At 44.7% G+C, this 23,309-nt stretch overlaps 1 pseudogene; it reads right to left on the bottom strand.

The window, feature by feature from the left end:
• Window positions 1–7,279: 7,279 nt before the first annotated feature.
• On the bottom strand, window positions 7,280–21,397 carry LOC129829330 (WD repeat-containing protein 46-like; annotated as a pseudogene).
• Window positions 21,398–23,309: the final 1,912 nt, after the last annotated feature.

The following is a 23,309-nucleotide window of genomic DNA, read 5'->3' as shown; positions in this document are numbered from 1 at the left end:
TGCTTAGTATTTGTAGGTAATCCTTTTCTAAAGCGGCATTTTTGAAATGACTAAAAAAGTGTTTCTAAGGCTTTTGTAATGGTTTTGAAAGTTGTTTTGAAATCAGTGTAATGCCTGGTGGAAGCAGAGTGCGATAGCTAAGGAGATGGAGAAAATTCACGCGTTTGATTGCAAATGAGGAGGGAGTTAAAAAGAGAACACATAAGGCTGTTGTATAAAACACCTGTCTCCAGATTACATCTTCAAACTAAGGGCAACCATGGCATCCGTGACAGAGAGGGAGAAGCGTTCGTCCATGTATACGGGTAAGAGAGTCTAGCTAGCTACATTTTCAGATATTATACGTTTCTAATTTAGTCAGAAAGTCGTTTTCATTGCAAGTTTTTTTTTTTTTTTTCACCTTTCACCTTTCACCTTTATTTAACCAGGTAGGCAAATTGAGAACACGTTCTCATTTACAATTGCGACCTGGCCAAGATAAAGCAAAGCAGTTCGACACATACAACAACACATAGTTACACATGGAGTAAAACAAACATACAGTCAATAATACAGTGAAAAATAAGTCTATATACAATATGAGCAAGTGAGGTGAGATAAGGGAGGTGAAGGCAAACAATATATATATATATATATAAATAAATAAAAATATAAAAAGGCCATGGTGGCGAAGTAAATACAATATAGCAAGTAAAAAAAAGTAAAAAAAGTAGAGATAGTAGAGATAGAAAAAAGTAGAGATAGAAATAATGGGGTGCAAAGGAGCAAAATAAATAAATAAATACAGTAGGTAAAGAGGTAGTTGTTTGGGCTAAATTATAGATGGGCTATGTACGGGTGCAGTAATCTATGAGCTGCTCTGACAGCTGGTGCTTAAAGCTAGTGAGGGAGAAGTGTTTCCAGTTTCAGAGATTTTTGTAGTTCGTTCCAGTCATTGGCAGCAGAGAACTGGAAGGAGATGCGGCCAAAGGAAGAATTGGTTTTGGGGGTGACCAGAGAGATATACCTGCTGGAGCGCGTGCTACAGGTAGGTGCTGCTATGGTGACCAGCGAGCTGAGATAAGGGGGGACTTTACCTAGCAGGGTCTTGTAGATGACCTGGAGCCAGTGGGTTTGACGACGAGTATGAAGCGAGGGCCAGCCAACGAGAGTGTACAGGTCGCAGTGGTGGGTAGTATATGGGGCTTTGGTGACAAAACGGATGGCACTGTGATAGACTGCATCCAATTTATTGAGTAGGGTTTTGGAGGCTATTTTGTAAATGACATCACCGAAGTCGAGGATTGGTAGGATGGTCAGTTTTACAAGTGCATGTTTGGCAGTTAAAGCTTAAAGCTTACTGTTAGCTAACTAGCTAATGTTAGCTGACTGACTGGCTCGCTAGCTAACGTTACATGTATGATCTGTGTAGTAATATACGTGTCTCATTGCGATTTGCCATCCATGCTAGCTAACATTGAGCCCAGCTAGTTGGTTGGCTTTAACAATCTGTAGATTTATGCAGGGTAGTAATGCTGAGTTGGGATTATGGTTCATTGTTTAGCTAGCTATCTAGCTACATGTTTAAACAAAATACTCCACTGGGAAAGTAACCATTTCCCTGTACCGTTTACACCTTCAGTATCCTGTGCATGTGACAAATAAACTTAGATTTTATTTTATATAGTGTGTGTTTACCAGAGACGCTAATGTGAAGAACGTCAACTGCACCAAATTTGGATATAATGTTAGGCTAACAAGTCAGCGTTTTATTTTGTCACACTCGCAACCGTAAGCTATTTTCTGTAATTAGCTCGCCATTATCTTGTAAATAATTATCTAGTTGTGAGTTTATTTTCCTGTAATAATGATAACAAATTAGCTAAAGTTACGACGGTCAGCTATATGATATAGTCATTATTTGAACTGCCTAGCCAGGTAACTTAACGGTAGCTAGCTAGCTAGCTAACAAGCTACAAACGAACCAAAACATTATTTAGAAAGTTGCTTTTAGTTGCCTGGTTTGCTAGAGTGACATACTACATTAATTTTTAAACCGATGCGTTTATTTGTGTTAAAATACACTAGTTATGACATTTTGGACCACCAGGCTGGTGATGTCATGCAGCCTCGTTTTTGTGTTAATACTTTTCATAGCGACAACGACAAGTTTGATGTCAGACGACAATAGAATGTTCATGATGCCACTACGACAACTGTATACAGACATGTCGATAGATGTAGTATAAACCAGCCTTTAGTCTTGAACTCTTTGGTTGTTTAGCACAGTGGTTCCCAACCAGGGGTACTAGGACCCCGGGGGGTACATTGCCTATCCACAGCAAGGTACTTGAGAAGACTCATGAGACCATAGGCTTACTGGTAAAATGCAAGAGGGGGTAATTCGGGGGTACTCCAGGCAGAGCAAAATACTGTTGGTGGTACAGTAACCAAAAAAGGTTGGGAACTACTGGGTCAGCACATGGTCTCACATGTGAATCCTTAAAGAGATGGGTGGGGCTAAGGCTTAAGAGGGTGTGAACTATGCTGAATGGGTGTAGACAAAGAAGAGCTCTCCAGTAGGTGTACCAAAACATTCACAGGCCAAAAGTGGGGTTACAAGTTTGTCAACTTTCAAACCATATTTACTTTACATACTTTACATACATTACAAATGTTCCTCAACTGTAATGTATGATATACCATTTTCTAGCTCTGAGCCTCTACTTTTATCCAATGTAAAAACACATTTTGCTACATATAACCAAATCGAGCCTGATGGTCACATATTAAACAAACTTTGCTATTTCAAACTTTACTATTTGGCAGGTATTATGCATGCTCAATCATGAAAATTATAATGCTATATATTTCTTTGAACTTTAATTAGGATTTTGTCACAACAAGTGTATATCCATTTAGGAAAAGGAATTACAAACATATTGATTTATCATTTTTGTCCATTTGTCTTTTCAATTGACTTTCGGCAGCGAAATGCTTCCATATATTTTTATATCCCCGTTCCATTAAAGTATGTAACTGTGATGTTTAGCAAGTAGAGTGTGAATAGTGGACATGTATGGATTTCTCTGGGCTGGGAGTAATGATTTGTCTGACCCAGAGAGGGATTCAGTCCAATAGCTGCAGAGGGCTTTTCTGCAATCAGTTGAGATCCAATACAGAGTCAAATGCAGTTTACAAAATGTTGTTGACAAAAGTACATCTCTTGGATTTTTCAGACGTGGGGACATAATTTGACACCACTCATCTCTTTGCTACTGTGTGCAGGATAAATAGAATAACTATCTAATGTATTATTGTTTACAATAACCTTTCAATACTAATGTGGTCAGAAGCGAACTGGAACATTGAACTGACATTGTATGAACAAAGGGTGGATCCGGGTTGCATGTAAGTTCTTCCTTAATATAGATGATGACAACGGGAAAGCAAAGCGAGGCACTTTTTTATTTACCTTGAACCTTCCTGCACAGTTGCCTAGCAACCAGGGGACAGGTGAATCATATCCTGAATGTCTGTCTGTCGACACAAAGCTATTTTACCCATTCAATGCTTAACCAGTTCTAGTAAATTTCACTCTCATTCGTGACAAACACTGCCCCCCTGGGTTCAAAGTCTATGCCACTTTGGTTCAACGTTATTTCATTGAAATGACATCGAAACAACGTTTATTCAACCAGTGTGTGCCTAGTGGTTGTTCATTATAAGTAGTCATGTGGAAAGCAGGTTATAACATGCAAAGTCTTGAAACCAGACCTGCATGCCATTAATCAGCCAATGTCAATGAGCATTGATGAAAATACCCTTGCATGAGATAAACCAAACTTGATTTTCTGGTTATTGCACACCCATAGAATGGGCTGCCGAGAACTGAATGAACAATTTCCACTTCCTTGACGTCCACATAACTAAATAGACTAACATGTATTGTTCTAAACAAAGGCAGTGAGGGCCGGCAGGTAGCCTTGCGGGTAGGAGTATTTTGTTCCCCGCGCCGAAGATGTGGATGTCGATTAAGGTATCCTTCCGCACCTCTCTGATTCAGAGGGGTTGGGTTAAATGCGGAAGACACATTTCAGTTGAATGCATTCAGTTGTACAACTGACTAGGTAACTCCCCTTTCCCAGTTCAAGGCTTATACATTTAGAAATGGTGAAATCTTGATAAAACTCAAGATATTTCATACATAATTATTTAGCAATTGTATAATTCCGAGGTGTTAGAAGGATTGTAGAAGCACAATACATTGGTGGCGTTACCCTCACATACAGATGTGCAGGAAGGCAGTAAATATGTGGTAGTTGCTTTGATTATCAATGAGTCCCTGGCCTTCAGGGGGGAGACAGTGCATTCGGAAAGTATTCACATCCCTTCATTTTGTTACGTTACAACCTTATTCTAAAATGAATTCAAGTTTCCCTAATCAATTTACACACAATACCCCATAATGGAAAGGCAAAAACAGGGTTAGATTTATTTTTGGGGGCAAATTTAAAAAACCGAATCAAATTGTATTTGTCGCCTGCGCCGAATTCAACAGGTGTCGACCTTACAGTGAAATGCTTACTTATAAGCCTTAACCAACAATGCAGTTAAAAAATATGAATAAGAAATAAAACAAAAAAATAATTAAAGAGCAGCAGAGTTAATGTGCGGGGGCACCGGTTAGTCAATGTAATTGAGGTAATATGTACATGTAAAAAGAGGGGGGGGGGCAATGAAAATAGTGTGGGTAGCCATTTGATTAGATGTTCAGGAATCTTATGGCTTGAGCTCGCACCCCTGAGGGGCCCCCGTGTTGAGGAACAACGTGGCGGATGTGTTGTTACCTACCCTTACCACCTGGGGGCGGTCCATCAGGATGTCCAGGATCCAGTTGCAGAGGGAGGTATTTAGTCCCAGGATCCTTAGCTTAGTGATGAGCTTTGAGGGTACTATGGTGTTGAACGCTGAGCTGTAGTCAATTAATAGCATTCTCACATAGGAAAGGGTAGTGTGGAGTGAAATAGAGTGCATCATCTGTGGATTTGTTGCTGCACAGCTATTTTCAGGTCTCTCCAGAGATGTTCTATCGGGTTCAAGTCCAGGCCTCTTAAGGACATGGAGACTTGTCCCGAAGCCACTCCTGCGTTGTCTTGTCTGTGTGCTTAGGGTGGTTGTCCTGAGAACAGTCTGAGGTCCTGAGCGCTCTGGAGCAGGTTTTCAACAAGGATCTCTCTGTTCTTAGCTCCGTTCATCTTTCCCTCGATCCTGACTAGTCCCCCAGTCCCTGCTGCTGAAAATAAGGTATTTGTTTTTATTTTTAATACTTTTGCAAAAACCTGTTTTCGCTTTGTTATCATTGGGTATTTGAAAAGCCTTCCCAGAAGAGTGGAGGCTGTTATGGCAGAAATGGGGGGACCAACTCCATATTAATGACCATGATTTTGGAATGGGACGTTTGACAAGCAGGTGTCCACATACACTACATGACCAAAAGTATCATTTGGTCTCAATGGCTGTGGAAGCATCTACATATGAAATATTATTAATAAGTCTTGTATTTGGTGAAGTGGTTTCTAAATTATTGGTAAAGATGTGCTAGTATGCACGGATGGATATGACATGCTGGCAGTAGTCAAAAGGTTGTGTGTTTATGTGGTGATGGTAGTTGCCTGAGAACTAGCACAGATGCTGTCAAGTTGGCTTGATAAAGCTGGTGCTGGTTGGTTTTTGCTTTGCCGCAAACCAAATGAGCGCAACAGGGATAGAACATTTCATCCTACTTTTGACTTGTCTGTAGCATAACAATAATTGAAGCTATTGAAATACTATTTTAGATGGCAGAATATAGACTCATTTGCCACCGATGGGAAAAAGTCCAATCAGTACGCCACAAATACTTGTTTTGTGACAATGTTTTTGTCAAAAAGTACATGAGTTTTTACTAAAACATTTGACAAGAAACAAACAGTATTCTCCTTTGTTGAAAATGGTCATAACAGTCCCAACAGATTAATTAAGGTCATAATACCTCATTTCAGTGACAGCATGTCCAACTGAGTAGGATAGACATAAATAAAAAGACAGCTTGTAAATGTCACACAGCATGAGCTCGGGGCACTGAATATGATGCCCTTCCAAGTCATCTCATAGACTTTGGTATGTACAGTGCATTCAGAAAGTATGCTAAAATGGATTAAATAAGAAATTGTCTCTCAATCTACACACAATACCCCACAATGACGAAGCAAAACAGATTTAGAAATGTTTAGAAATGTAATACAGAAAACAGCTTATTTACATAAGTATTCAGACCCTTTGCTATGAGACTTGAAATTGAGCTCAGGTGCATCCTGTTTCCATTGATCATGGAATGTTGGAGTCCACCTGGGGTAAATTAAATTGATTGGACATGATTTGGAAAGGCACACACCTATCTATATAAGGTCCCACAGTTGACAGTGCATGTCAGATCAAAATTAGCCCATGACGTCGAAGGAATTGTCCGTAGAGCTCCGAGACAGGATTGTGTCAAGGCACAGATCTCGGGAAAGGTACCAAAACATTTCTCAAGCATTGAAGGTCCCCAAGAACACAGTGGCCTCTATCTTCCTAGAGCTGACTCCCTGCCCAAACTGAGCAATCAGCGGGGAGAAGGGCCCTGATCAGGCAGGTGACCAAGAACCCGATGGTCACACTGACAGAGCTCTAGAGTTCCTCTGTGGAGATTGGAGGACCTTCCAGAAGGACAACCATATCGGCAGCACTCCACCAATCAGGCCTTTATGTTAGAGCGCCAGACGAAAGCCACTCTTCAGTAAAAGACACGACTGCCCGCTTTGAGTTGGCCAACAGGCACCTAAAGGACTCTCAGGCCACGAGAAACAAGATTTTCTGGTCTGATGAAACCAAGATTGAAATCTTTGATCTGAATGCCAAATGTCACATCTGGAGGAAGCCTGGCACCATCCCTATGGTGAAGCATGGTGGTGGCAGAATCATGCAGTGGGGATGTTTTTCAGCCGTAGGGACTGGGAGACTTGTCAGCATCAAGGGAAAGATGAATGGAGCAAAGTACAGAGGGATCCTTGATGAAAACTTTCTCCAGAGCACTCAAGACCTCAAACTGTGGCAAAGGTTCACCTTCCAACTGGACAAGCACCCTAAGCACACAGCCAAGACAACGCAGGAGTGGCTTTGGGACTAGTCTCAATGTCCTGGAGTGGCCCAGTCAGAGTTGAACCCGATCAAACATCTCTGGAGAGACCTGAATATAGATGTGCAGCGATGTTCCCCATCAAACTTGACAGAACTTGAGAGGATCTGCAGAGACGAATGGGAGAAACTCCCCAAATACAGTTGTGCCAAGCTTGTAGCGTCATACCCAAGAAGACTTGATGCTGTAATCGCTGCCAAAGGTGCTTCAACAAAGTACACAGTAAAGTAAATGTGATATTTCCGTTTTTATAAATTTTTATAAATTTGCAAGCATTTCTAAAAGCCTGTTTTTGCTTTGTCATTATGGGGTAATGTGTGTAGATTGATTAAATCATTGTTTTTCTCAGCAATTTTAGAATAAGGCTGTAACGTAACAAAATGTGGAAAAAGTCAAGGGGTCTGAATACTTTCTTGAATGCACTGTATGTTCTGTGTGTCTGCAGTGGCTGTTGGAGCCTGCTGTCTGGGCTTCGGAGGAACATGTCCAAGAACGTGTATCTGAAAGGTCAAAATTCATTCCCACAGAAGACCAAGTTGACACATCCACTGGTCCCTCTGTCCTACTTGAATCTGTCCAGAGCAGACTTCTGACCAGAGCAGACTTCTGACCAGAGCAGACTTCTGACCAGAGCAGACTTCTGACCAGCTGCTGCCGCCTCCTCTTTTTTCTCTCTTTATCTGTCTTCATCCTGACTTCCACTGTTTGCCTGATCACTTCCGGAGGGGTGGAAAGCTGCCAACAGAGGTTAGGGATCAGGAAGAAGAGCAAGAGATACATGTTAGGTAAATGTGAAATAATGAAGACATTTCATGTAATTGTATTGGGTATGAGTGGTAATCGAACTCACCCTCTGGTCCTCGTGTGCCCCTTGCTTCTTGCGCTTTTCAACTTTTCCACTTGAACGCTGACCCTAAACTTGGCATGAACTTCTCCTTGGCCAGTAGGTAGAAGCCCTGAAATCAAACCACACAACAAAATTCAGTCTCACCACATCAAAGCATGATTTATGCAAAATCTCTCTGATAAATTGCTCCCATCCCTTGGTGGTACTGACCAATGCTTGGACACAGGCCTATCAACTCTGGCTGGATCTTCTCCAGCAGGGCTTTCGCCTCCCACTCCTGCCTCTGCTTGGCTCTGGGGTACAGGTTGGCCTCCAGACCATCAAAGTTGGGCTCGCCAGCACTTGAAGGAGGAGGGAAGGAGAGAGAGCATGTAATTAGCGACTGTACACTAGGATTAGGGTGAACAGTCGCAGAATTGAATTCATTCAATTAAATGCCCTATGAATTGGAATTCAAATTAGACATGGCACAAAGGAGAATTTGAATCAGAATTTCATTCGGACCTGGTACGACCATGCTGGTGACGCCCTCACCATGGCCTACAACGAGCACGTCTTCAAAGGCAAAGGGACAGAAGTCTACCACCCACACTGAGCCCTTTGTCCTGTGGGCCATGTAGGGCTTGGTCACTGGGGTGCCCCACACATCTCTGTATACCTACAGAACGCACACAGATAAGCAGACGAAACTTGAGCACAGAGGTTTCAACAGAGACAAAGACTCCGTTTTTTTTTCTTTAAGTGTCAGAAACAGTACAGAGTTTGGACAACAGAGCTGGGTGCCATGTTGCTGCCCGATAGCAATCCATTCTCTCACTTTTAATGAGTATTTAGTGTGGAAGGACCACCAGAGGGCAGGCTGGGCTCACGGATGGTAGCCCAACAAGGCATGGGAGACAAGTGAACCAGAGGCAATTAAGCACAGCTGACACTACTAATGAGATATTCTCCTTCCCCTATAAGAGAGAGTATGGAACCAGCAAGAAGGGGAACTATCTCTGGAAGATGGCCACCGAGACAGAGGAGCTATCTAGGAAGAACCATTAAGACGGTGACAATGTCGTGACTTTTTGTTGTAATTTAAAGACAATCGTATTGTGTTCCTGTTTTGCTCTGGAGAAGAAGATATATGTTTTATTCCTTTGGAGAGTTTCATTGATTCTGTTGGAGTGTTTGTGTTGTCCAAATGCCCTCAATATAGAACTTTGTTCAATCAAGAAAACCTACTCCTGACTCGTTTGTTCCACCTTCCCGCTTTAGAGTGACGCCCAATTACTTGGTCCGCTCACATTAGGTACCAGTTCTGTCAATTTCATTAGTATGCTTGGTTCTAGATTCAGTGGGCCATATAGGTTAATATAGTTTGAGGCTATACCATGGCTTGGTGGAATGGAACTATGGAATGGCAGGAAGCATTGTTGAGTTTATATTGAGGATCACAGGGAAATACAAAAGGCATGGCACACAAACATTTTAAGCAGTATGTATGACTACAGTGTATGACCTGGACTATTTCTCCCGTGGCGGTGGACAGCAAGCCCCTCTGACTTAGAGACAGACAGGAAGCTCCCGCAGGCAAGAAGCAGGAGAGCAGGGGCCGGTAGGATCTGATATCATATACCTTCAGCCTGACGAGCGGCTCTCTCTGGTTGGGCGTCCAGAGGGTAACGGTGCCGTTGGAGTGGCCCAGGTGGATGATAGCGTTGTGTGGGTTATGGGCCATCACATCCAGCCTTGGTGCAGATGGCCGCCGCCTCTTTATCTACCGACACGTCCAGGTACTGCAGGAAACCTGTTGCTCTCTGGAGGAGGGGTAGAGGGACAGGAGTTCACAGGTGAGTCTTGCTGGTGGTTCACCTGACTACGCTCGCATGTTGTGAGTAACCTTGCTTGATACTGGAAGATTTGTGTTAGCCCCCAGAGCTTACCTACGTCTTCAGTCAGTTTCACATTCATATTCTCAACAAGCACATTACACAATAGATTCCCCTGACATATGACACAAACACATATATTACAAAGCTAGTATAAGTTAACACACCGCTGTGGCCAGCAGGAAGTGGTAGGGGAGAAACTGCATGCGGAAACCATCGTTGAGCTCAATGCCCTTGTTGTCATAGATATAAAGCCACTTCTTCTGAGCCACTGTAAACATGGCTTCACAGTGGAGCCACCTAAAGGACACAAAGAGAAGTACAGATTAGGATGATTCAATGGGAGGAGAGGAAAAAATGCCTCAAATGTGCATGTAAATGAGTGTGTAGGGTTTCCAATCAAAAACTCATCTTTTGACCAATGGGTCAATGTTAATTGTGTAGATATTCCTCTAAGAAAACCAAATGTTCCAAATCTCATATCGCCATCATAATCCATTCAAAAGTGTAGAGTTTTTACCCTTATAGGATGGCCAGAATTAGGGTGACTAAATCAATGGAGGTGGTAAAAAAGTACACAAACACACACACAGCAAAAAAAAGAAACCTCCCTTTTTCAGGACCCTGTCTTTCAAAGATAAATTGTAAAAATCCAAATAACTTCACAGAGCTTCATTGTAAAGGGTTTAAACACTTTCCCATGCTTGTTCAATGAACCATAAACAATTAATGAACATGTATCTGTGGAACGGTCGTTAAGACTAGAGGTCGACCGATTATGATTTTTCAACGCCGATACCGATTATTGGAGGACCAAAAAAAGCCGATACCGATTAATCGGCCAAACTTTTTTATTTATTTGTAATAATGACAATTACAACAATACTGAATGAACACTTATTTTAACTTAATATAATACTTTAATAAAATCAATTTAGCCTCAAATAAATGAAACATGTTCAATTGGGTTTAAATAATAATAATAATCCAACTAAGTGTTGGAGAAGAAAGTCAAAGTGCAATATGTGCCATGTAAAAAAGCTAACGTTTAAGTTCCTCGCTCAGAACATGAGAACATATGAAAAGACATGAGTGTTCAATATTCCCATGTAAGAAGTTTTAGGTTGTAGTTATTATAGGAATTATAGGACTATTTTTCTCTATACCATTTGTATTTCATATACCTTTGACTATTGTATGTTCTTATAGGCACTTTAGTATTGCCAGTGTAACAGTATAGCTTCCGTTCTTCTCCTCGTCCCTACCTGGGCTCGAACCAGGAACACATCGACAACAGCCACCCTCGAAGCCTCGTTACCCATCGCTCCACAAAAGCCGCGGCCCTTGCAGAGCAAGGGGAACAACTACTTCAAGGTCTCAGAGCGAGTGATGTCACCGATTGAAACGCTATTAGCGCGCACCCCGCTAACTAGCTAGCCATTTCACATCGGTTACACCACACTAATCTCGGGAGTTGATAGGCTTGAAGTCATAAACAGCTCAATGCTTGAAGCATTGCGAAGAGCTGCTGGCAAAACGCACGAAAGTGCTGTTTGAATGAATGCGTACGAGCCTGCTGCTGCCTACCATCGCTCAGTCAGACTACTATATCAAATCAGACTTAATTATAACATAATAACACACAGAAATACGAGCCTTTGGTCATTAATATGGTCAAATCCGGACACTATAATTTCGAAAACAAAATGTTTATTCTTTCAGTGAAATACGGAACCGTTCCGTATTTTATCTAATGGGTGGCATCCCTAAGTCTAAATATTGCTGTTACATTGTACAACCTTCAATGTTATCAGACTACTATATCAAATCATAGACTTAATTATAACATAATAACACACAGAAATACGAGCCTTTGGTCATTAATATGGTCAAATCCGGAAACTATAATTTCGAAAACAAAATGTTTATTCTTTCAGTGAAATACGGAACCGTTCCGTATTTTATCTAATAGGTGGCATCCCTAAGTCTAAATATTGCTGTTACATTGTACAACCTTCAATGTTATGTCATAATTATGTACAATTCTGGAAAATTAATTACGGTCTTTGTTAGGAATAAATGGACTTCACACAGTTCGCAACGAGCCAGGCGGACCAAACTGCTGCATATACCCTGACTGCTTGCACGGAACGCAAGAGAAGTGACACAATTTCCCTAATTATAAGAAATTCATGTTAGCAGGCAATATCAACTAAATATGCAGGTTTAAAAATATATACTTGTGTTTTGATTTTAAAGAAAGGCATTGATATTTATGGTTAGGTTTGGTGCAACGACAGTGCTAAATCATCACCCGTTTGGCGAAGTAGGCTGTGATTCGATGAGAAATTAACAGGCACCGCATCGATTATATGCAACGCAGGACACGCTAGATTAACGAGGAATATCATCAACCATGTGTAGTTAACTAGTGATTATGTTAAGATTGATTGTTTTTTATAAGTTTAATGCTAGCTAGCAACTTACCTTGGCTTCTTGCTGCCCTCGCGTAACAGGTAGTCAGCCTGCCACCCAGGCTCCTCGTGTAGTGCAATGTAAGGCAGGTGGTTAGAGTGTTGGACTAGTAACTGGAAGGCTGCAAAAACAAATCCCCAAGCTGACAAGGTAAATAAAAAATCTGTCGTTCTGCCCCTGAACAAGGCAGTTAACCCACCGTTCCTAGGCCGTCATTGAAAATAAGAATGTGTTCTTAACTGACTTGCCTAGTTAGATAAAGGTGTAAAAAATAAATAAAAATATGAATATTAAAATCGGCCAAATCGGTGTCCAAAAATAATCGGCCATTACAATTAATCGGTCGACCTCTAACACAGTGCATTCGGAAAGTATTCAGACACCTTGACTTTTTCCACATTTTGATACGTTACAGCCTGATTCTAAAATGGATAAAATAATTTTTTGTCCTTGTCACGTTGGTATAAAGGATCGGGAGACAGGTGCAGGAATGCGAAATGTTTTTTTATTGACCCAAATGACAGTGTGTCATTGTAAAGGCACGGGGACGAAGACCAAACGAACATGTCTACAAAACACAGGGTTGAAACCCAAGCAAAGAGTGAGGAGTACCTCGAATAAATACACGGGTCGCACAATGATACCACTCTGGACAAGAACCGTAATCATCTGCGCAATACAAGCCTCACCAAAGCCAAAACAACAAGGCACAGGTACTCACACGACCAACAGACATTGGAACAATAATCGACCAGACAATGGTGAACAAAAGGGCACGTTTATACAAATACAATCAGGGGAAATGGGAATCAGGTGTGCGTAACGAGACAGTTCAGTGACTAGAGGCCGGTGACGTAGACCTCCGCAACTGGTGCACGGAATGACCAACAGTACTGGAGGGATCCGTGACAGTCCTCATCAATCTACACACAATACCCCATAATGACAAAGCGAAAACCGATTTTTAGACATTTTTATAAATGTATAAATTGAGCAGTATATACACTGCTCAAAAAAATAAAGGGAACACTTAAACAACACAATGTAACTCCAAGTCAATCACACTTCTGTGAAATCAAACTGTCGACTTAGGAAGCAACACTGATTGACAATAAATTTCACATGCTGTTGTGCAAATGGAATAGACAAAAGGTGGAAATTATAGGCAATTAGCAAGACACCCCCAAAAAAGGAGTGATTCTGCAGGTGGTGACCACAGACCATTTCTCAGTTCCTATGCTTCCTGGCTGATGTTTTGGTCACTTTTGAATGCTGGCGGTGCTCTCACTCTAGTGGTAGCATGAGACGGAGTCTACAACCCACACAAGTGGCTCAGGTAGTGCAGTTCATCCAGGATGGCACATCAATGCGAGCTGTGGCAAAAAGGTTTGCTGTGTCTGTCAGCGTAGTGTCCAGAGCATGGAGGCGCTACCAGGAGACAGGCCAGTACATCAGGAGACGTGGAGGAGGCTGTAGGAGGGCAACAACCCAGCAGCAGGACCGCTACCTCCGCCTTTGTGCAAGGAGGTGCACTGCCAGAGCCCTGCAAAATTACCTCCAGCAGGCCACAAATATTATGACCTCCAGCAGGCCACATAAATAGTCTTACATATTCCAACCTGAGGATTCTACGGTTAAGATATTCACAGACAGCAGCCCCAAACCCCTTTTTTTCTCCTGCGCTGCGTATGAGAGAATGGCTTAAGATAAGGCTAGCGTACTGTCAAATTGAACAGGCCCTGAGTGGTACAACCCTGCCAGGATATGCAATGGAAGAACTGGTGTGTGGCCGCAGTGATCTGCATGCCCTAAGTATCGCTTCAATGGCGTATAGCCCCGACTCCAAAGTGACAATTTTAGCATGTGAACAATTTGATAGTACAAATGCAACGAAGTCTGTCAGTTCATATGTATTTTCCAAAGCCTTCAAGGATGTAAACGGTTTTATGCCAGTGTTTAGCTTTAAATGGATTGATTACCCCATATTCATAACCCTAATGAACAAGCTGGACAGTTTTTTCCAAAATCGTGAACAATTACGTCGCTTGCCGCGTTTTTCCTTAAGACATACCCAGGATCTACAAGCCAGACGCTTGATCTATCCCTGGAGTGAAAACTTACGGAGCCTTGACGGGGCGTGTGTGGGATATCCTGCGAGCAAGAGAGCCTGTCTTAGCGTTGGTGAATTGGAGACGGATGCCAGGCAGAGCTAACCAGGCCCTTTATCTGTAATAAATGAATAGTCATTTTTTTAAATTAATTATATCATGTTTTAAACTGTATGTACTAAAGATTTTTAATTAAAGGGGATTAATGCTATATCTCAACGCTTAACGAACGGGAAGTTGTCTTTTCTCTCACGCCCTGGTCTGTCGCGGAGCAATGCAATGTCTTATTTTATACGTATACAGTCTTTTCTACAAAGGTATGTTATAAACATTAAAGGTTATTAAAAGTTTAGTACTGTCTGGTAATGATGTATAACTGTTGTACAACCAATGTTCATAAATAAAACATCTGTGCATGTTTCAATATTGCGCAGTAAAATAGTTTGGGATTAATTATAAGATGTTTTAAAAAGGTCTGTACTAAATATTATGAATTAAATAAATGGTTTTAAAGATGTATCTCACCTTTAACGAAGGTCACTGGGGATTGGCAGAGTCAGGTAGGAGACCTGAGCTAACTCCCCGTGCTTACCGTGGCGAGCATCGTACTGGTCAGGCACCGTGCTATGCGGTGGAGCGCAAGGTGTTTCCAGTACGTGTTCATAGCCTGGTACGTTACATCGCAGCTCCTCGCATCTGCCGGGCGAGAGTGGGCATCGAGCCAGGAAGGAGTGTGCCAGCCCTGCTCTCCAGGCCTCTAGTGCATCTCCCCGGCCCGGATTATCCTGCGCCAGCTCTGCACACTGTGTCCTCCAGTACGTCTGCACAGCCAAAGTGCGTCCTGTGCCTGCGCCCCGCACGTGCAGGGCCAAAGTCACCATACAGCCAGGACGGGTTGTACAGGCTCTTTGCTCGAGACCTCCAGTGTGCCTCCACGGCCCAGTGTATCCGGTGCCTCGGCCAAGGACAAGGCCTCCTGCATGTCTCCCCAGCCTGGTGAGTCATGTGCCTGTGCTAAACTCTAACCCTCCTGCATGTGTCCCAAGCCTGGTGAATCCTGTGCCTTCTCCCAGAGCAAAGCCTCCTGTGATAATCCATGGGAAGAAGCCTCCAGTGATGATCCATGGCACGAAGCCTCCAGTGATGGTCCATGGCAAGAAGCCTCCAGTGATGATCCATGGCACGAAGCCTCCAGTGATGATCAATGGCACGAAGCCTCCAGTGATGATCCATGGCACGAAGCCTCCGGTGATGATCCGTGGCACGAGGCCTCCGGTGATGATCCGTGGCACGAAGCCTCCGGTGAGGATCCATAGCACGAAGCCTCCGGTGAGGATCCATGGCACGAAACCTCCGGTGAGGAGTTATGGCACGAGGCCTCCAACGAAGGACGTCAGTTTGGAGCCTCCAGCAACGCCCTCTAGTCCGGAGCCTCCAGCGTCTCCCTCTAGTCCGGAGCCTCCAGCGTCTCCCTCTAGTCCGGAGCCTCCAGCGACGTCCTCTAGTCCGGAGCCTCCAGCGTTGCCCTCTAGTTCGGAGCCTCCAACGACGCCCTCTAGTCCGGAGCCTCCAGCGACGCCCTCTAGTCCGGAGCCTCCAGCGACGCCCTCTAGTCCGGAGCCTCCAGCGTCGCCCTCTAGTCCGGAGCCTCCAGCGACGCCCTCTAGTCCGGAGCCTCCAGCGACGCCCTCTAGTCCTGAGCCTCCAGCGACGCCCTCTAGTCCGGAGCCTCCAGCGACGCCCTCTAGTCCGGAGCCTCCAGCGACGCCTTCTAGTCCTGAGCCTCCAGCGATGCCCTCTAGTACGGAGCCTCCAGCGACGGGCTTCAGTCCGGAGCAGCCAGAGTCTCCCACCTGTCCGGAGCAGCCAGAGTCACCCTCCTGTCCCGAGCAGCCAGAGTCACCCTCCTGTCCCGAGCAGCCAGAGTCACCCTCCTGTCCCGAGCAGCCAGAGTCACCCTCCTGTCCCGAGCAGCCAGAGTCACCCTCCTGTCCCGAGCAGCCAGAGTCACCCTCCTGTCCCGAGCAGCCAGAGTCACCCTCCTGTCCCGAGCAGCCAGAGTCACCCTCCTGTCCCGAGCAGCCAGAGTCACCCTCCTGTCCCGAGCAGCCAGAGTCACCCTCCTGTCCCGAGCAGCCAGAGTCACCCTCCTGTCCCGAGCAGCCAGAGTCACCCTCCTGTCCCGAGCAGCCAGAGTCACCCTCCTGTCCCGAGCAGCCAGAGTCACCCTCCTGTCCCGAGCAGCCAGAGTCACCCTCCTGTCCCGAGCAGCCAGAGTCACCCTCCTGTCCCGAGCAGCCAGAGTCACCCTCCTGTCCCGAGCAGCCAGAGTCACCCTCCTGTCCCGAGCAGCCAGAGTCACCCTCCTGTCCCGAGCAGCCAGAGTCACCCTCCTGTCCCGAGCAGCCAGAGTCACCCTCCTGTCCCGAGCAGCCAGAGTCACCCTCCTGTCCCGAGCAGCCAGAGTCACCCTCCTGTCCCGAGCAGCCAGAGTCACCCTCCTGTCCCGAGCAGCCAGAGTCACCCTCCTGTCCCGAGCAGCCAGAGTCACCCTCCTGTCCCGAGCAGCCAGAGTCACCCTCCTGTCCCGAGCAGCCAGAGTCACCCTCCTGTCCCGAGCAGCCAGAGTCACCCTCCTGTCCCGAGCAGCCAGAGTCACCCTCCTGTCCCGAGCAGCCAGAGTCACCCTCCTGTCCCGAGCAGCCAGAGTCACCCTCCTGTCCCGAGCAGCCAGAGTCACCCTCCTGTCCCGAGCAGCCAGAGTCACCCTCCTGTCCCGAGCAGCCAGAGTCACCCTCCTGTCCCGAGCAGCCAGAGTCACCCTCCTGTCCCGAGCAGCCAGAGTCACCCTCCTGTCCCGAGCAGCCAGAGTCACCCTCCTGTCCCGAGCAGCCAGAGTCACCCTCCTGTCCCGAGCAGCCAGAGTCACCCTCCTGTCCCGAGCAGCCAGAGTCACCCTCCTGTCCCGAGCAGCCAGAGTCTCCCTCCTGTCCCGAGCAGCCAGAGTCTCCCTCCTGTCCCGAGCAGCCAGAGTCTCCCTCCTGTCCCGAGCAGCCAGAGTCTCCCTCCTGTCCCGAGCAGCCAGAGTCTCCCTCCTGTCCGGAGCAGCCAGAGTCTCCCTCCTGTCCGGAGCAGCCAGAGTCTCCCTCCTGTCCGGAGCAGCCAGAGTCTCCCTCCTGTCCGGAGCAGCCAGAGTCTCCCTCCTGTCCGGAGCAGCCAGAGTCTCCCTCCTGTCCGGAGCAGCCAGAGTCTCCCTCCTGTCCGGAGCAGCCAGAGTCTCCCTCCTGTACGGAGCAGCCAGAGTCTCCCTCCTGTCCGGAGCAGCCAGAGTCTCCCTCCTGTCCGGAGCAGCCAGAGTCTCCCTCCTGTCCCGCACCAGAGCCGCCACCGCGGTGAAATGCCCACCCAGACCCTCCCCTATTGGTTCAGGTTTTGCGGCCGGAGTCCGCACCTTTGAGGGGGGGGGGGGGGGGTACTGTCACGTCCTGCCCGTAGATTGCTTTGTATGTTTCTATTTTTAGTTTGGTCAGGGTGTGATGTGGGTGGGTATTCTATGTCTGGGTATTCTATGTTTTAGGTTTTCTGTTTCTGTTTCTGTGTGTTTGGCCTGGTGTGGTTCCCAATCAGAGGCAGCTGTCTATCGTTGTCTCTGATTGGGAGCCATATTTAGGTAGCCTGTTTTCCCACTTTTGTTTGTGGTTGTTTGTTTCCTGTTTAGTGTTTTGTTTCACCTTTCAGGACTGTTCGTTTGTCGTTTTTGTTGTTTGTCAAGTGTTTTCGTATTTTATTAAAAAAAATATGACCACTTACCACGCTGCACCTTGGTCCTCCTCTCCTTCTCCAGATGACAATCGTTACAGAAGGGGCTCTGTTTTTTCGCTCTATCATCATGCATGTCTCAGATTTTTTTTTAACGGAAAAGACTTGTGCGAGCGTGTGTTCGTGTGCGTGCGAGTGTTCGTGTGCGTGCGAGTGTAGGTGTGTGTGTTTCAAAAACAAAGGGTAGGGGTGTGTGTTCAACAATGCCATGGCATTTGTACTCAAGGCTCTATCTCTCTCTTTCGGTCAAGATATCTGGCTACCCCCAATCAAAAAAGTGTGTGGGGTTGTATGGGGGCTGTGTTTGTGTGACTCTTCAAATGGGCATTTTCGATTCATTAACACACAGGCCTTTCAAATACGTATTTATTTCACCCCCAAGGACGTGGGGGGTTCAAATTCAAACAACCCCGGCAAAATATATCTTGACAACCTCCTACGGGTTTTAAAACATATGTCATTTGTAATTAGCGCATATACAAACGGCCCCCCCACTCAGATCTATAAATTTATATCGGACCCCCCCCACACTGCTACCCATGATGTTGTAGGAAATCAAACGGAAATACCGACAGACAGAATATGTCCAGACAACCACCTGTGGTTTTGGGGACTTTAAACATTCAGAGGTCTGGCCGCTCGAAAAAAACATCACCCCCGCTCTGTAAGATCAGTACAGAATATCTCTCGTTAGAGACACGACCGCGGAGCGAGTGACAACAGACACTAACCCCTCTGCACGAAAGGCATTAGCGCAACTCCAAACACCAGGCCAACAGCCCAGAAGAGTTATCAACCCAGAACAGTTAAAAGACCCTCCGTGAATCCGTCCTAATGGAGCTTTCTGAAGGCGAGTTAGTGAAAATAATATATTAGATTTGGAGGCGGGGAATTGTTTGAATTTTATTGATATTATTGTAATATTAAACCGGCGTGATATGGTTTTTTAAACGGGGGGGGCAATGATTTTGTAGTTAAAATGTATATATACAGTGGGGCAAAAAAGTATTTAGTCAGCCACCAATTGTGCAAGTTCTCCAACTTAAAAAGATGAGAGAGGCCTGTAATTTTCATCATAGGTACACTTCAACTATGACAGACAAAATGAGAAAAAAGAATCCAGAAAAACACATTGTAGGATTTTTAATGAATTTATTTGCAAATTATGGTGGAAAATAAGTATTTGGTCAATAACAAAAGTTTATCTCAATACTTTGTTATATACCCTGTGTTGGCAATGACAGAGGTCAAACGTTTTCTGTAAGTCTTCACAAGGTTTTCACACACTGTTGCTGGTATTTTGGCCCATTCCTCCATGCAGATCTCCTCTAGAGCAGTGATGTTATGGGGCTGTTGCTGGGAAACACAGACTTTCAACTCCCTCCAAAGATTTTCTATGGGGTTGAGATCTGGAGACTGGCTAGGCCACTCCAGGACCTTGAAATGCTTCTTACGAAGCCACTCCTTCGTTGCCCGGGCGGTGTGTTTGGGATCATTGTCATGCTGAAAGACCCAGTCACGTTTCATCTTCAATGCCCTTGCTGATGGAAGGAGGTTTTCACTCAAAATCTCACGATACATGGCCCCATTCATTCTGTCCTTTACACGGATCAGTCGTCCTGGTCCCTTTGCAGAAAAACAGCCCCAAAGCATGATGTTTCCACCCCCATGCTTCACAGTAGGTATGGTGTTCTTTGGATGCAACTCAGCATTCTTTGTCCTCCAAACAGGACGAGTTGAGTTTTTACCAAAAAGTTATATTTTGGTTTCATCTGACATTCTCCCAATCTTCTTCTGGATCATCCAAATGCTCTCTAGCAAACTTCAGACTGGCCTGGACATGTACTGGCTTAAGCAGGGGGACACGTCTGGCACTGCAGGATTTGAGTCCCTGGTGGCGTAGTGTGTTACTGATGGTAGGCTTTGTTACTTTGGTCCCAGCTCTCTGCAGGTCATTCACTAGGTCCCCCCGTGTGGTTCTGGGATTTTTGCTCACCGTTCTTGTGATCATTTTGACCCCACGGGGTGAGATCTTGCGTGGAGCCCCAGATCGAGGGAGATTATCAGTGGTCTTGTATGTCTTCCATTTCCTAATAATTGCTCCCACAGTTGATTTCTTCAAACCAAGCTGCTTACCTATTGCAGATGCAGTCTTCCCAGCCTGGTGCAGGTCTACAATTTTGTTTCTGGTGTCCTTTGACAGCTCTTTGGTCTTGGCCATAGTGGAGTTTGGAGTGTGACTGTTTGAGGTTGTGGACAGGTGTCTTTTATACTGATAACAATTTTAAACAGGTGCCATTAATACAGGTAACGAGTGGAGGACAGAGGAGCCTCTTAAAGAAGAAGTTACAGGTCTGTGAGAGCCAGAAATCTTGCTTGTTTGTAGGTGACCAAATACTTATTTTCCACCATAATTTGCAAATAAATTCATTAAAAATCCTACAATGTGATTTTTCTGGATTTTTTTTTTCTCATTTTGTCTGTCATAGTTGAAGTGTACCTATGATGAAGATTACAGGCCTCTCTCATATTTTTAAGTGGGAGAACTTGCACAATTGGTGGCTGACTAAATACCTTTTTTGCCCCACTGTAAATAGGATAAATATATGTTAATATTATCTAACGTTTGTAGGGTATCCATCCGTTACGCAGTTGCTCAGGGGGATAAATGATCTGGAACAGCCTTCGTTAGAAGGGGGTTCAGAGGAGCAAAACGCCTGCAGCCAGTCCCCATCACATTATTGTAGACGTACGTCCGAGAATAAAATACATACGATACATTAAAAACAAAAACTGTGCACCCTATATTATATTAAAAGCTATTTTTGTGTTTAAAGGCCTCCTTATGGACCCTGAACGACTTCGGGGGAGCACATGACACAGATGCTATTCTCCCGTTCTGTATGAATGTTTTTTCAAAAACACAGAGAACAGAGGATTTAAACTTCAGGTCAACTCCCCCGAGAACCTCTCAACCACAACTTGGGCGCAAGTACATCGCGCAGAATCATCCCTTCCCGAAAAGTGCTACTGGGCAGGGAACTTACTGCTTCACGAAACGGCGCTCCATGGGCATGGTATGAAGCCATTATATATATATATGCATGCATGGCTAAATCTGGAATACCGGGTGAAAAAAGTCAAGAGCCCCCGGTTTCCGCGATTCGTCAGAACAGCCCTCTTCAAAAAAAAGCTGAGGTAATTCAATTATGTATTGTTAATATATAGTATTATACCTGAAATGTATTTGACATTTTTTACCTAACATATTTTATGTTTAATAACCTATTTTGTATGTATTATTTCCTTTCAGACTCCTCCCCGGCGTATAACGGCACAGAAGACCTCACACATCTAGAGCACGCAAATCCGTTTGAAATGACATTTCAGAGGTAGACAACCTACTATTATGGGAGGCGGCCAACCTTCTTGATTCAGCCAATTCTTTGGTGGAAACACCCGAACCTGAAATAGAACAAGCTAGGCTTTTCACCGCCTTTTCCAGGGCTCTAAAATCCTGAAAGGTTTTGCTCCACAAACGAATGGGGGCTTTACTCGAGCGACAATACCATCAGGATCTATCCTTCTGGCATAGAACAATGCCACGTTTGTTAAACAGCAATCCGATTAAAAAACGCAAATACAGGCGCTAAAAACATATATGCAACATGTATGGTTCCAGAATACCACTTGATCACACATAATTAATTATCCAAATGGCTGAGCCAACAGACATAATTGCGACAGTTGAAAGCCTCTTATCCCAGATACTGCCCGAACTCCAAGCTATATAGATATATACGTTTTAAATAAAAAGCGTTGCCCCCAACACTTTTAAACTAAAGTCACCGTTCTGGGCAGACATCAGACAAAACTCATCCTTGGCCCTGGTTAAATCAACTGAATTTAAGAGTAAACGTTCTTGAAAGAAAATGTCAGAGTGTATAGGCCCTAGCAGATGAAACTCTCGAGATTTGGCACAGTAGGGAGTAGGTGCCTCCAGTCCTTTGTTTGCACCGGTGGAAGGGTCTGTCGATTCCATAGAGCCTCCTGCAGAATCCTTGCTAAACAACCCGGCGCTGAATTGTGTCTTGAGAGTGTCTTCGGAGTAGTTGAGTAAACACTCCATGATGGCCCTATAAGGGTATGTGGCACTGCTTTGACTGATTAGGCGTTCACCTAAAGTCTCGTCCACTTGGGAGAAGATGGTGGCCACTGGGTAATTAATGAGACTCACTTTGGCATCGTCTGCAATATTAGTACCATCTCCATCTATTTTTGGGTGGTAAATCAGAGTTTACCAATTGATCTCTTAGATTTCTGCCCTGTGAGAATACGACCAACGGAAGGTCCGAAAACCCATTATCGATACTGTCATCGGATCTTAGCATGTGCCAATTTTGTAAACAATTCCCTTAATTTGTTCAGAGAACTTTGAATAGTGATTCGTAAAAAACGCAAGAATGCTTCGCGACTGTCCTTGAAAGAGATCGTCTCGAACAACAAATAATATTGTTAGGCAAGAAAATCTTTTTGAGAGGATTGAGAATTGACTGTTCCTCCATGAAACCGACATACAAAGTAGCATAGTTAGGAGCCATAAGGGAGGGTACTGCTATGAAATAGTTATGCGTGAGTACTATTTCAGCCAATGTTATATTGTATGAACGTAGTTCAGTGGGGTCACGTTGCAGAAGAAAATGTTCCATGGCTTCAATAGCGCCCTCGTGTGGAATATTTCTGTATAACAACTGTCACGGTTCCTCCTGCAGGCAGAGGAGGGTCGTTAAGTGATTGGAGCCACCTGGGCTCAGGGTATAAAACTGCTTACTAATCACCTCTCTCTCTCTTGCTCTCTCCCTCTCTGCTCCTCCAGGTATGCTCATGATTTGTTTGTTCCTTTGTAGTTTTGCATAGTTTTCACTCAGTCATGTTCACACACACATATTCACGCATCCATGCACTTTACATACACCTTACATTATGAT

Source organism: Salvelinus fontinalis, chromosome 31 (genome assembly GCF_029448725.1).
Source record: "Salvelinus fontinalis isolate EN_2023a chromosome 31, ASM2944872v1, whole genome shotgun sequence".
NCBI lineage: Eukaryota > Metazoa > Chordata > Actinopteri > Salmoniformes > Salmonidae > Salvelinus > Salvelinus fontinalis.
Note: the sequence above shows the minus strand (reverse complement) of the source record. Positions and strands in the feature narration are given on the sequence as shown.